Source organism: Pangasianodon hypophthalmus, chromosome 18, assembly GCF_027358585.1.
Source record: "Pangasianodon hypophthalmus isolate fPanHyp1 chromosome 18, fPanHyp1.pri, whole genome shotgun sequence".
Classification (NCBI taxonomy): Eukaryota; Metazoa; Chordata; class Actinopteri; order Siluriformes; family Pangasiidae; genus Pangasianodon; species Pangasianodon hypophthalmus.
Window position 1 is genome coordinate 12977957 of NC_069727.1, and position 12251 is coordinate 12990207.

General features: G+C 38.7%; 1 protein-coding gene and 1 long non-coding RNA gene across 2 annotated transcripts in view; one reads left to right on the forward strand and one right to left on the reverse strand.

Moving 5' to 3' along the window:
• The window catches only part of slc6a1l (solute carrier family 6 member 1, like), a 17668-nt gene extending 17256 nt beyond the window's left edge, over positions 1–412 (reverse strand). The window contains exon 1 of the mRNA XM_053241921.1: positions 149–412. The gene's annotated coding sequence lies outside the window, so the exon portion shown is untranslated. The remainder of the gene's footprint in view (positions 1–148) is intronic.
• LOC117599570 (uncharacterized) overlaps positions 1–10896 on the forward strand; it is a 25002-nt gene extending 14106 nt beyond the window's left edge. The window contains exon 6 of the long non-coding RNA XR_004579973.2: positions 9616–10896. This is a non-coding gene — a long non-coding RNA (uncharacterized LOC117599570). The remainder of the gene's footprint in view (positions 1–9615) is intronic.
• The last annotated feature ends 1355 nt before the right edge of the window (positions 10897–12251 follow it).

The window sequence follows — 12251 nt, forward strand, 5'->3', positions numbered from 1 at the left end:
GGAATTTTTGTGTCAGATGTGTGACCCTGTGTCTCAGGGTCAGGTAGGTATGTTTAAGTAGGCTGTGTTTAAGAAGTGAATTGTGAGTCTATAAGGTCAGTGTCATAAAGTACTGGAAAGGAAAAGAAGAAAGGAAAAGTCACTGTACCTGTGAGATATGAAGGTATCTCAGCTGAATAAAAGAGCAAAAATCCAGTGGAGAACTCCCAAGTGAGAACTAGTTCCCAGCTGCCCATTACAGAGTCAAAAGAAAGTCTCCCAGCATTTCAGTTGAGGCAACTCTCACATCAGTTTCAGGGGCCTCTGTAGCCTGGCAAACCCGTGGTTGATATTGAGCCACTGATAATAAGCTTCGACTTGTTCTCTGATATGTATATTGCTTCTCCACAGAGCCCAGGGCTATCAGAGAGGAGTCGATCCCCTAATTCCATTACAGAGTGTCTATGGGTGTTTCATGTATAGGAATGTATCAGGGCATGCTTGTGTGTGGGCTAGCTCCTGCCAGCTCAGTTGCCATGGGATAAACCCTTAGAAGAAGCCTATATGCAAAGGAATGAAAGAACCTGTTGACTTTTTAAAATGTTGCCTGCATGAGGTCAGGGAAACATAAAAGACATGATTTCATGAATTAAGAATGGGAATTTAGCTAGTTTATTGAATGACTGCGCCATTAGAATGTTGAGAAGGAATTATGATACAAACAGCCACTATCTCATTACATGCACCATCATGTTCAATTATATCACGCAGAATCATTCTGAGACAGCTTCAGCTTAACAAGCACCACTCATGATGCTGTAGAGTTTTTTTAATGCATCTTCTCTAAGAGATGCAGAGTCGTCATGATGCGGGAGATGAGGAGGAAGCATTCTCTTGACCTTCTCTCATCAATTTATTTATTTATTTATTTATTTTTATGAAAGTTGGTTTTACTTTGTGTTAGGCACTGGGTCCGAGGCCCAACTAGATAATTGTAACAAAAACAGGGTAAAAAGGTAGCTAACTAATTATAGCTAGCTAATTAATTATATTAATTATTCATTTATGTTTTTTTTGTTTGTTTGTTTTTTTATGTAACAAGTATAGCAAGTTATTTTAATGTTAATCAAATGTAGCTAGGTTAGGTATTCTTCAACCATGTAAAGTAGCTAGTTAGGTAGCTATCAAGTACATTATGATTAAAGTGATTGTCAACAGCTACACCACTTAATAATTATTTAAATTATGTTAGACAACTCATTTTTGTCAGCGAACACATTTTTATGTTGTTTTGTCAGAGAACACGTGGTGCTGTGTTCTCTTCTGCTAATGTAGTGGATAGATTCTTTTGAAATAGCTGCTGAGACACTATCAGCTTTTCATTGGATAGATATTGGGTCCTTTCATACCAACAGAATTTTATTTCTATTGACACTTCAATAACAATGGCCATAGCATTAATGACATCATTGTTAGCATTATTAGTTGTTACCTATAGTATAATAGAGGAACCCCAGGGTGATAGTTATAATTTAAACATGAATTTAAGAATGAATTTTGAATGTTAACTTGTTTTTAGAAGCATATTTTAGAAGATATTTTATGGACGTCCTGTATCTTGACATATTTTAGTTTTTTTTTTTTTTTTCCAGCCTCTATTTATATATGGCAGCATGGAGTAGCTCGGATCTCTAATGAACAGATTGTGTGTGGACAAATAGTCAGCAGTGGTAGAGATAGCAAGCGCTTGAGGTGGTGGAAGCACTGAGATAGCTGGAGAAACAGGATCAGTAGCATATGTCAGTCATCTTGCACTGTCGAAAAAGCTCAGTCTCCAGGCTAAGAGCTCCCTCCGTCTGCTAGTACTCGCCTGCCTGCCTGCCAAATGAGCCATGTCTCCCAGCTCTACAGGCCTGGCATATCTCTCTCTCTCTCTCTCTCTCTCTCTCTCCCTCTCTCTCTTTCTGTGTGTGTGTGTGTGTGTGTGTGTGTAAATATGTGTCTGCCCCAGTGATAAGATCCAATATATAGATAATTTATTATGTATTTCACTCATTGTCTAAATATCGTTTAACATACCACAAAAGAACAGTGTGTAGTAAGTGACATGAATTGTACATGTGATATTTTTACAGTACATTTTTACAGTAACATGGCTGTTAGGGTAGCTCAGGGTAGCTCAGCTGTTGGAAGGTTGTCATCTGGCAGAGAGCTACTGTTGGCCACTTGAGCCATTAATGGTTCTGTGTATGCACTGAATTCTGTGAAATATAAGTCACTTTGGGTAAACATGTCTCCTTTATGGAAAACGTCCCTGGAGTTCCCAATTAAATTGATGGGTTATGAGTGAGAGTTCATGGATTGCCATGAGAATTCCATGGAAGCTGATGAAGCCACCATGGCTTCCCCATGAGATGCTGTGGTGCATTCATAGGAAAACATGGAGAATACCAGTGTCTATGACCCCATAACCATTCATGGTACCTCCATTTAGCCTGCCATGGAAGGCATCCAAAGCCTAGAAGGTTTCTGGGACTCGCCTGAAGTGTTCGCACTGCCATAAAATCCCCCAGGATGACACAGGACTTTGATGAAATTGATAAGATTTTTATGAGAACCACATTGCATGTTCTGCATGCATGGGTATAACATGATATATGAGAGTTTTGGAAACAGTGGCACATAGAGTTTTGGAAACAGTGGCACATAGGCTCTGGATCCACTGTGACCCTAAGCAGAATAAAGTGGTTGCAGAAAGTGAGTGAGAGTGAGAAAGCATTTTAATCTGTTTCTGACGTGAGCTATTATCTAAAAGATTTTTAACAACTACGCTTTCAAAGATTAGTAGGGACAAATTTTGGAATATAATAAAATGATGCAAGCATGTTCCAAGTGTCCCCAGCATATAAATTACACCAATGTCCTGAGTCTGCATAAATTAGAATGTAATGTATATATCACATTAATGACCAACCCATAAAGTACATTTGGATTTTGAAATAATAATAATGTAATAAGTAACCTCTATTAATACATAATATTAAATCGCTGCCAATTCACAATGGCATTCTAACTGAAAGTCCATTAGACATTTTCTTGGGAATTTCATGAAACATTCTAATGGGAATCCCATAGCAATCCCTAAACTCATTTGGCCTAGAGCTAAATGTTCAGGTTGTCCCAGTTTTCATGACCTTCCAAGCCCTGGAGTGTTAGCGATTCTTGCAGCATCCCCAACTGTTAATTAGCACTTTAACAACCTTGAATGTCAGACATCCTAACAAAAGAACTGCACCTCACACATAATATTAATTGACATCATAAGATATGAGTAATGTTCCAAATATAAGCAAGGATTTTATTCACATTTTTCACAACTAGACTGATTTTTTGTTCGCATTTTAATTATGCATAGTGCAGTACAGATAACTGCTGGTCCATGGCCTCACACATATTGCAAAAACTCAATAAAAAGGAGTGTCAACTGAAATACTGAGAACGTGAAGAATTCTTAAAATAATATCAGACTTGTGCTTTCCTTTATCTCTTGTTTTCTGCTCACAAAAAATCAAATGATGGAGTCTACCCAACCCCACAGCATATTTCCCCATCAATAGCAAATCACAGGAAGTTTGTATTAGGTTTGTCACTTGCCACAATCGTTATGCGACAGGCACAGAATTGCAGCTGTCAGTGCTGCTCTTCGTCACTCTATGCATGGTGTCCTCTAATCAATAGATGTTAATTACTCCTCTTTATGCAGGAGATTTTCACACAAGGGCAAGAAATACAATTAAAGCATATGAAATAAATCATGACATATTTAACATATTTATAAATCTTGGTGGAGACAGGAATCATAGGGTAAGGGATATCTGACAGTTTTGACCTTGTGGGGACTGCATTTTTATAAAAATTAAAAGCGCTAAAAGGTTTCCTTTTGAAACAGCATATTTAGTGAAGATAAGGTTGCGGTTAAATTTAAGTGTAGGCATAGCATCAGTTAGATGCATTAATAATTATGCCAATGGAACATCCTCACAAGGATAGTAAGACAAACGTGTGCACATGCATGCATGTGTGATTAGTACTACAGTAATTAGTTTCTTCTCCTGTATCTATTGAATTTGCAGATGAAAAGATGTGCTCATGAAAGATTTATTTTCTTTAGTGTGCAGGACAAAAAAAAGCCTGGAATTAATTTGTATATCATAAACTGTATGATGATGGAAGTCTTCCTACATTAGAGACATTAATTCAATCCTAACATCACCTTCCTTAAACTCCTGGTAATTTTTTATTAATGTGGCACATGTTTATCTGTCTTTTCATCTGTTCATCTTGACTTCCTAGATACTCTGTATTAGTCACTTAGTATCATTTAATAACCATGGTAATTGTGGTAGAAATGTTGCTAGGCCTGCTCTGCTCTCTATTTTAATTCTTTCTCTAAACATTCACAGAATTTTCATATCTACTTCTTAGTAACAGAGAATAAAATTGCCTTGATTAGGATGGTCATTTTTTATGCATTCACATTTTTTAAAATTGATTTGGTAAACACTTTTATCCAAAGCCAGGTACAAGTGTGACAGAATATTATGCAAGCAAATATGATAGCATTGACTCCCTGATGACTCCCTGGTAACCTGTACAGGCATTAGGCTAAGGTTTTGTTGCATAAAACACTTTGAGTTCTCCCTTAAGATTACCCATAATCAGTTAAGTGTATTGTACAAGAAAACCTTAAGTGGATGTGGTTGAGAAGGATACACATAGGCAAATTTTTCACAATAGAGAGAAGGAATTTTTTTTCACAAAAGAGAGGTGTTTGAGAAGGAATTCACAAAATAGAGAGAATGCTCTAGACCATCTAAGCAATAAAAAATAATGAAAAAATACAGATTTATCCATCATATGAAATAGCTTTTAAATGGGGAGAGCTGGTAGGGGGATGGGATGTTGGTCCATTGCAGGGCACCATGAACACATACATTCATAAATACATTTACATATACACCATATGGACAGAAGTATGTAGACATTTGGCCGTCACACCCATATGTGCTTTTGAACATACCATTCCAAAACCATCAACATTAGTATGGAGTTGGTCCCCCCCTTTGCTGCTATAACTGCTTTCCCAATCTTCTGGGAAGGCTTTCCACAAGATTTTGGAATGTGGTTGGGGGGATTTACTCATTAAATTATTGGAGCATTAGTGAGGTCCTGCACTGATGTATAGCGAGGAGGCCTGGCATGCAGTCAGTGTTCCGATTCATCCCAAAGGTGTTCAGTGGGGTTGACGTCAGGGCACCGTGCAGGTCTTATGAGTTCTTCCACACCAAGCCATGTCTTTAGGGATCATGCTTTGTGCACAGGGGCATTGTCATTTCTGGAAAAGATGGCCCCATTAGTTCCAATGAAAGGACATTTTAATGCTACATCATCAAAAGATGGATCTTTAAGCTACCTGCAATGGAGTGGCATTACACCTAGGCTGTATCCCAACCTTGCATCCAGTGTTTCTCAGGATAGAATCCAAACTGGCTGCACTTTAACCCTGATTAGGGTTAACTTTAACCTTGACAGGATAAAGTGCTTACGAACATAAATTAATGAATATAATTGGGAAACGTCTCATTTTTATCCCTTTTATCTTTCACATAAAATAAAAGATTATGCTGTGTATGCTTTTTCCCCCACACATAGCTGTTCTCCGTCATAATCAATATTCAGTCAGATATCCCAAGGATAATAAACTTACAGCAAAACTTTTTTCCCATTCACCTTCAGGCTTGCAGGCTTTGGCATCCATAGGCCTATGCAGTTTTTGCTTCATTTAATCAATTCAGGGTTTATTGCAATGCATTGCATTGCACCATTGACTGGCATACATACTGCAGACATACTGCAAGCTTATATTGTGAAGTTCTATCCATTAATGCAAGGACAAGGGATGTAAATGTCTTCCAGTAATGAGCCCATCTGTACTGAGAAAGAGATATATAAAGAGTGATATATACACACACACACACACACACACACACACACACACAAACTTAGAAAGAGAGAGAGAGAGAGAGAGAAAGGGTGGTCAGTCTATTGATGCACAACTTACCTTACTATTCTGCCACTTCAGCAAATGTCTGTCTAAAGGGACTCATTGAGTAGAATACCAATTTCTGTCAAAGGCAAGGCCTCATGTAAGAAACCAGCTAAGAAAGAATAGAATGTGCAGTCTGCACACCCTGGTTTGTATTTACACTGGCAGGATCCTTGAAATGTTTTTACAGTTAGTTTACATGAACATTTCAAGTCACTGCTTGAGGGACAAGGTCACTTAGTGCTCTGATCTGAAGAAAAACCAACAACTTAATATCTTTCTGTGTAATTATGTTCGTTGTGGCTTAGCATTTAGAATTTCTTGTTATTTCGTTTCAAATGTGGAAAACAATTGCAAGGTGTAGAAGGCTATAATGAAGGTAAATAAAATATTCTGGCAAGCCGTTTGACTCCTCAGAAAAGGGAGATGAAACCACGCACAAGTTCTGCTCAACAAGAGGAGTATTGATATCTACTGGGGATATTGTTGAATGATGTAAGGAGCACTTCTTAACCTAGCAGCCATGCTCACTCTTCAGAAGGCGGTGCTAGAAATCTCTGATGGTTTTGGAGTCCATCTCTGTGGTTAGAAATGGTTACTATGGTGTTTAGAAAATGTTATAGTGGCAAGACTGCAAGGGTGGATGAGATTCAGCCAGAGAAGTTGAAGGTACAGGACAAAAGTGGCAACATTAAAGTGTTTATCTGGGACAGTGCACTTGAACTGGCCAACTGGGATGGTAGTCTATTTTTAGGGTACAAGAGGGTATGTTCCAATTATACACCAATCAGCCATAACATTGATTATCTCATTACAGTGGCACCTGTAAGGGGTCGAATATATTAGGCAGCAAGTGAACAGTCAGTTCTCGAAGTTGATGTTTTGGAAGCAGGAAATTGGGCAAGTGTAAGGATCTGAGCGACTTTGACAAGGGCCAAATTGTGAAGGCTAGACAACTGGGTCAGAGCATTTCCAATCCAGCAGGTCTTGTGGGGTGTTCCCGGTATGTAGTGGTTAGTACCTACCAAAAGTGGTCCAAGGAAGGACAAATGGTGATCTGGCGCAGCCGGTAAAGGCTCATTGATGCACGTGGGGAACAAAGGCTAGCCTGTCTGATCCCAGAGAGGAGCTACTGTAGCACAAAAAAAAAGTTGCTGAAAAAGTTAATGCTGGCTATGGTAGAAAGGTGTCAGAACACAGTGCATTGCAGACTGGTCAGAGTGCCCATGCTGACCCCTGTCTACAGTTGAAAGAGCCTACAATGGGCACATGAGCATCAGAACTGGACCATGGAGCAATGGAAGAAGGTGGCCTGGTCTGATGAATCATGTTTTCTTTTGCATCATGTGGACAGCAGGGTGTATGTGCATCACTTACCTGAGGAACAGATGGCACCAGGTTGCACATACCACCTACCTAAACATTGTTCAGGAATGGCTTGAGGAACATGACAAAGTGTTCAAGGTGTTGACTTGGCCTCCAAATTCCCCGGATCTCAATCCGATCGAGAGTCTGTTGGACGTGCTGGACAAAAAAGTCCTATCCATGGAGGCCCCACCTTGCAACTTACAGGACTTAAAGGATCTGTTGCTAACATCTTGGTGCGAGATAACATAGCACACTTTCAGAGGTCTTGTGGAGTCCATGCCTCGACAGATCAGAGCTGTTTTGGCAGCACAATCGGGACCTATACAATATTAGGCAGGAGGTTTTAATGTTTTGGCTGATTGGTGTACATTAATTAAACTCATTAGCTGTATGCCAGTGTTCTGGAAAGTTGAACCAAGAAATCAGAAAGAACAATGTGGTGGAACAGTGGACAAGTTCTTGGCTCTTGCACAGCTTTGTGAGGGGTAATGGGAGAATGCTATTCCAGTCTACATGTGTTTTGTGCACATTTGTTGTGGGTGGGACTAAAGGAGTATGGGGTATCTGGGTCACTAAATTGAGAATTGTGTCTGCATTCTTGGTGTTAAGTCAAAATCGTTTAAGGGGGGTTTCGGATTCTGTCAAGGGTGTGTCTTGTCTGCATTCCTATTTGTGGTTTTCATGAACAAGATATAAAAACACAGTCATGGTTGTAGAAGTATCTAGTATGAGGGGCTAAAAGTAGTGTCCCTGTTATTTGCCTGATGGTACCACCAGAACTCGTCCTCCAACATAAACTTAAATGTCTCACTGCTGAATAAGAAGCAGCTGGGATGATAATCAGCACCTCCATATCTAGGGCCTATATTTCTCTCCTGGAAAAGAATGGGAAGCTCTCTTCAGGTGAGGAAGACCCTGCCACTGGCAGAGGAGTATTTCAGGATCTTATTCATGAGTGATGGAAAAAGAGATTGGGTCAGCAGCAGCAGTAAAACAGGAGCTCTGTTTGCAAATTATGCTCCCTGTGTATGGGTCAATCTCTATTCTCACCAATGGTCATGAGCTGTGTGTAGGGATTGAAAAAATAAGGTCACGAGTACAGGTGGCATAAATGAGGTTCCTCCAAGGGTTGCTCGGCTTCCTTCCATGATAGGGTGAAGAGCATGACAATTTGGGAGAACCTCAGAGTAGAGCCTCTCTCCTTTGAAGTAAGAGGAGCCAGGTTTGAATACCTTCACAGGTATGCCAACTGGTTGATTCCTAGTAGAACTGTATCAGGTATGTCCCACTGAAGTGATAGCTCAAAGTTGACCCTAGACCTGCAGGAGAGATTATATCTCACAATTGCCTTGGGATTGTCTGGGGATCCCCCAGGAAGAGTTGGAATCTGTGGCTGGGCATAGAGAAGTCTGGGCTGACTTTCTGGTGCCACCACAACCCTCACGAGGAAAAGCGAACAGGAAAATGAATGAATGAATAGTACAGATTTGATATATGAAATAGCTGCTGAATTGAAAGAAGCGGTATGACACATTTACACTGTATATTTATTCATTCAGCAACGTTAGTTATCTCCGGCCTTCAAATTCCATTTTGCAGCCTCTTTAACACTAACCCAGAAACCTAAGCAACTGACATAATCATAAAGCTACTGTGATGTATTCATACACTCGTTAAAAAAAAACACACCATCTGCTGCATTTGCACCCACCCCCAACTTGATCATAAGTAACTGTTTCTCAAGTGTCTTATTAGTGATGCAAACTCCAGCACAGCTCAGTCATTTGCACTATTATTGAGGTTTAATGAAGACCAGCTACACATGCTCACCTAATAAGCAAGCATGCTCCACATGCATGACTGCTGTACTCCAAAACATTTTTCATATTATGGGACATTTAGTACGGTTTCACTATGTATTTAATGTTTCACTTTTTTGCATAGTTTGTTAAAGATGACTATTGGTGTGTTTGTTGTAGGTTTCTATTTATGTGAATGAGGTTATACTCTATACAAACTGTATACACTGTATGATTGACACAATTTACCCTTTTAGACTCGGTGTGACTGTACTATTTAATTATTTGACTGCACTGCAACTTTATTGATTGCTGAATTCATCTAGTTATTCATTCATTCACCTTCTGCTTCATCTTTTACAGGATTGCAATCCAGACCCTGTCCTGGAAAACTGGATACAGGAATATACCCTAGATGGGACAACAGTCCACTGCAGGGCACCTTGCAGACCCATTAGTGCACTCATTCACACGGCCAATTTTGTGAGTGCAGACCATGCCTGCAAATAAATGACATGAAGAGTGGAACTGTAAAAAAAAATGCCAGCACCCCCAGTAAAGACTCTTTGGTAGGAGTTGTTGAAAAGTAGCCAGGAGATAGGAAGGCGTGTGCAGAAACCTCAACACTAGTATAGATAGAGACAGATGGGAATTTTTAAAGAATGTAATAAGAAACAAAGTGGATCTTCAGGCATGGTCTTTTTCCCAAATTTCAGTTACTTATTAACTCTGTGAGTAGCTAATCTACCTACTGGCATGCTTTGGGATCCATAACTATGCAAAAACTGTAAACAGAGCTCATGTTCTAACCGGGGACTGTGGATCTATGGGGTGCCAATGCTAGCCACTGCTCTACCATGCCACCCTGCAGATTAAATATTTATATCACTTTACCACCACTGGTTTATCCAGAAATAACATGCATACAGCCAACAATATGACTATATAGCTCCATCTTTCACTTATCACTTTGTAATTAATTCCCTGCAAGGAGTAAAAGCCATGCCCACAGCCTTACACTCTTATTGGGAAACCACTCCTTAAACCCTTTAACAGGCAGCTCAACCACATGGTTACACACATTTATAATTGTATAATTTCAATATATTATAGTGTTCATAAATTCATCTCCAACTTTTCCATTTATCTCAAGTGATTACTATGAGTGTTTCTGACATAATACAATCACAATGGGGCTCTTTCAGTTTTCAGTATGAAAGCCAGATGTTGATGTCACAGCACTACTTTTCATTCATCAAGTTACTGAGCTAAAATGTCAAAAGTTAGTCTCATACCTTGACTAGCCTTTTTGACTAACCACTCTTGACATTGTGAAGTTATTATATTACAGTCATGGCCCTGTATATGTATGAGTTGTGTTAAAAGTGTTACCCCACGGTCACCAAGTCACTAAACTGAGCCATTATATCGCTAAACTAAGGAGTTTTCTGCCTGCTGTCAGTGAGCTGTGAGCTATCATGAATTTTATCAGCAATTTTATGAGCATAACATTTTATCAAGATAACTTGTTTTACAACAATTAACAAAATGACAATACATAGAATATGTATCAAGAAACTCACACTCATGAACCACAGTCCTCAGGGTTTGTTTCCTATATTTAACAAAAAGAAAAAAGTGAAAAACTAGGCAAGCTCACATATTGTTAAATTTCTGAGCTTTTTATGAAAGTATGGAGAATAAAGTTTATGTAGTGCATTTTATTTTGTTGTATGTTTTTATAAAAAGTGATATTCTTATAGAAGGTGATAGTCTTATAAAAGGTTATAGTCATGTTCTCGGCCTGTATAGTGTGTGAGAGAGACTAAGTACCTAAAAACATTTAACTGTAATTTCATATCTAAGCACTTGGAAAGGTTTACAACCAAAATTCATTACATTTGTAGTTGTAAAAATAAAACCGTACTACTGGTTCACTGTGTCCTATAGGCAGTTGTACTGTTACCTTAAACGGGCAACTCAACCAGCCAGTAGATGTCCATAACTCCTAATCTTAAGGGTGAATTTGAAAAAAAAAAAAAAATCAGCAAAATTCTGTTGAATGTGATCCAATCAGTAAGAATTAACATAAAAATTTTTTTGCACAAGTATTTCATTGCATGCCTGTTAAAGGGTTAAAGACTGCCCTCTCCTGGAGTGACTGGCATCTAAGATCCCCAAGGCTGATGACTTTTGAAAACAAAATAATTAAAGAAAAAAAAAAAAAAAAGCTAAATAATGAGCATCTGCATAAACTAGGGAATATGAACTACCTAATAAATATGTTTGCAGTTGTTAATCATAAATTCATAATTCATAATATGTGATTCTGATTGATTATCAGCATTTAGAAACTTAATGTAAAGTGTTTCCAACAACTCTTTTGGACCAAAGACATAAAAAGTACAAAAAAGAAAAATGGCTCTTATATTAAACCTACACAGACCTACCAATTTTGGCAAAAGTTGGTTAAATGTCCAAAACTGGCCTGAAATGTTTAACTGTATATTTATTACTAATAAACCTGCTGGACTGCATGTACTCTATGAAAATTAAAGGGGCTGTAGAATTATTGTACATGTCCAATTAAGAAACTAAAATACAGGTTAAAGTTCATTCATTCATCTTCAGTAACTGCTTTATCCTTGTCAGGGTCATGGTGGATCTGGAGCCAATCCCATAAACAACAGGCACAAGGTGGGATAATTCACCCCAGGTGAGACACCGATCGATCACAGGGCACCATACCCACACATGCTTATTCACACTCATGGACAATTTAGCGCTACCTACTTGCATATCTTTGTACAGTGGAGGAGACCAGGGAACTCGGAAGAAACCCACACAAACATATAGAGAACATACAAAATGCCTCACAGAATACCCAGTTTCAAATATAAAAATACCACAAGAAAGGCAAGCAATCCCAACATAATAGTGTTCATTTTTTGGTATCAGAAATAGGTGGATTATTTGAATAAAAATTATTCAAATCCAAT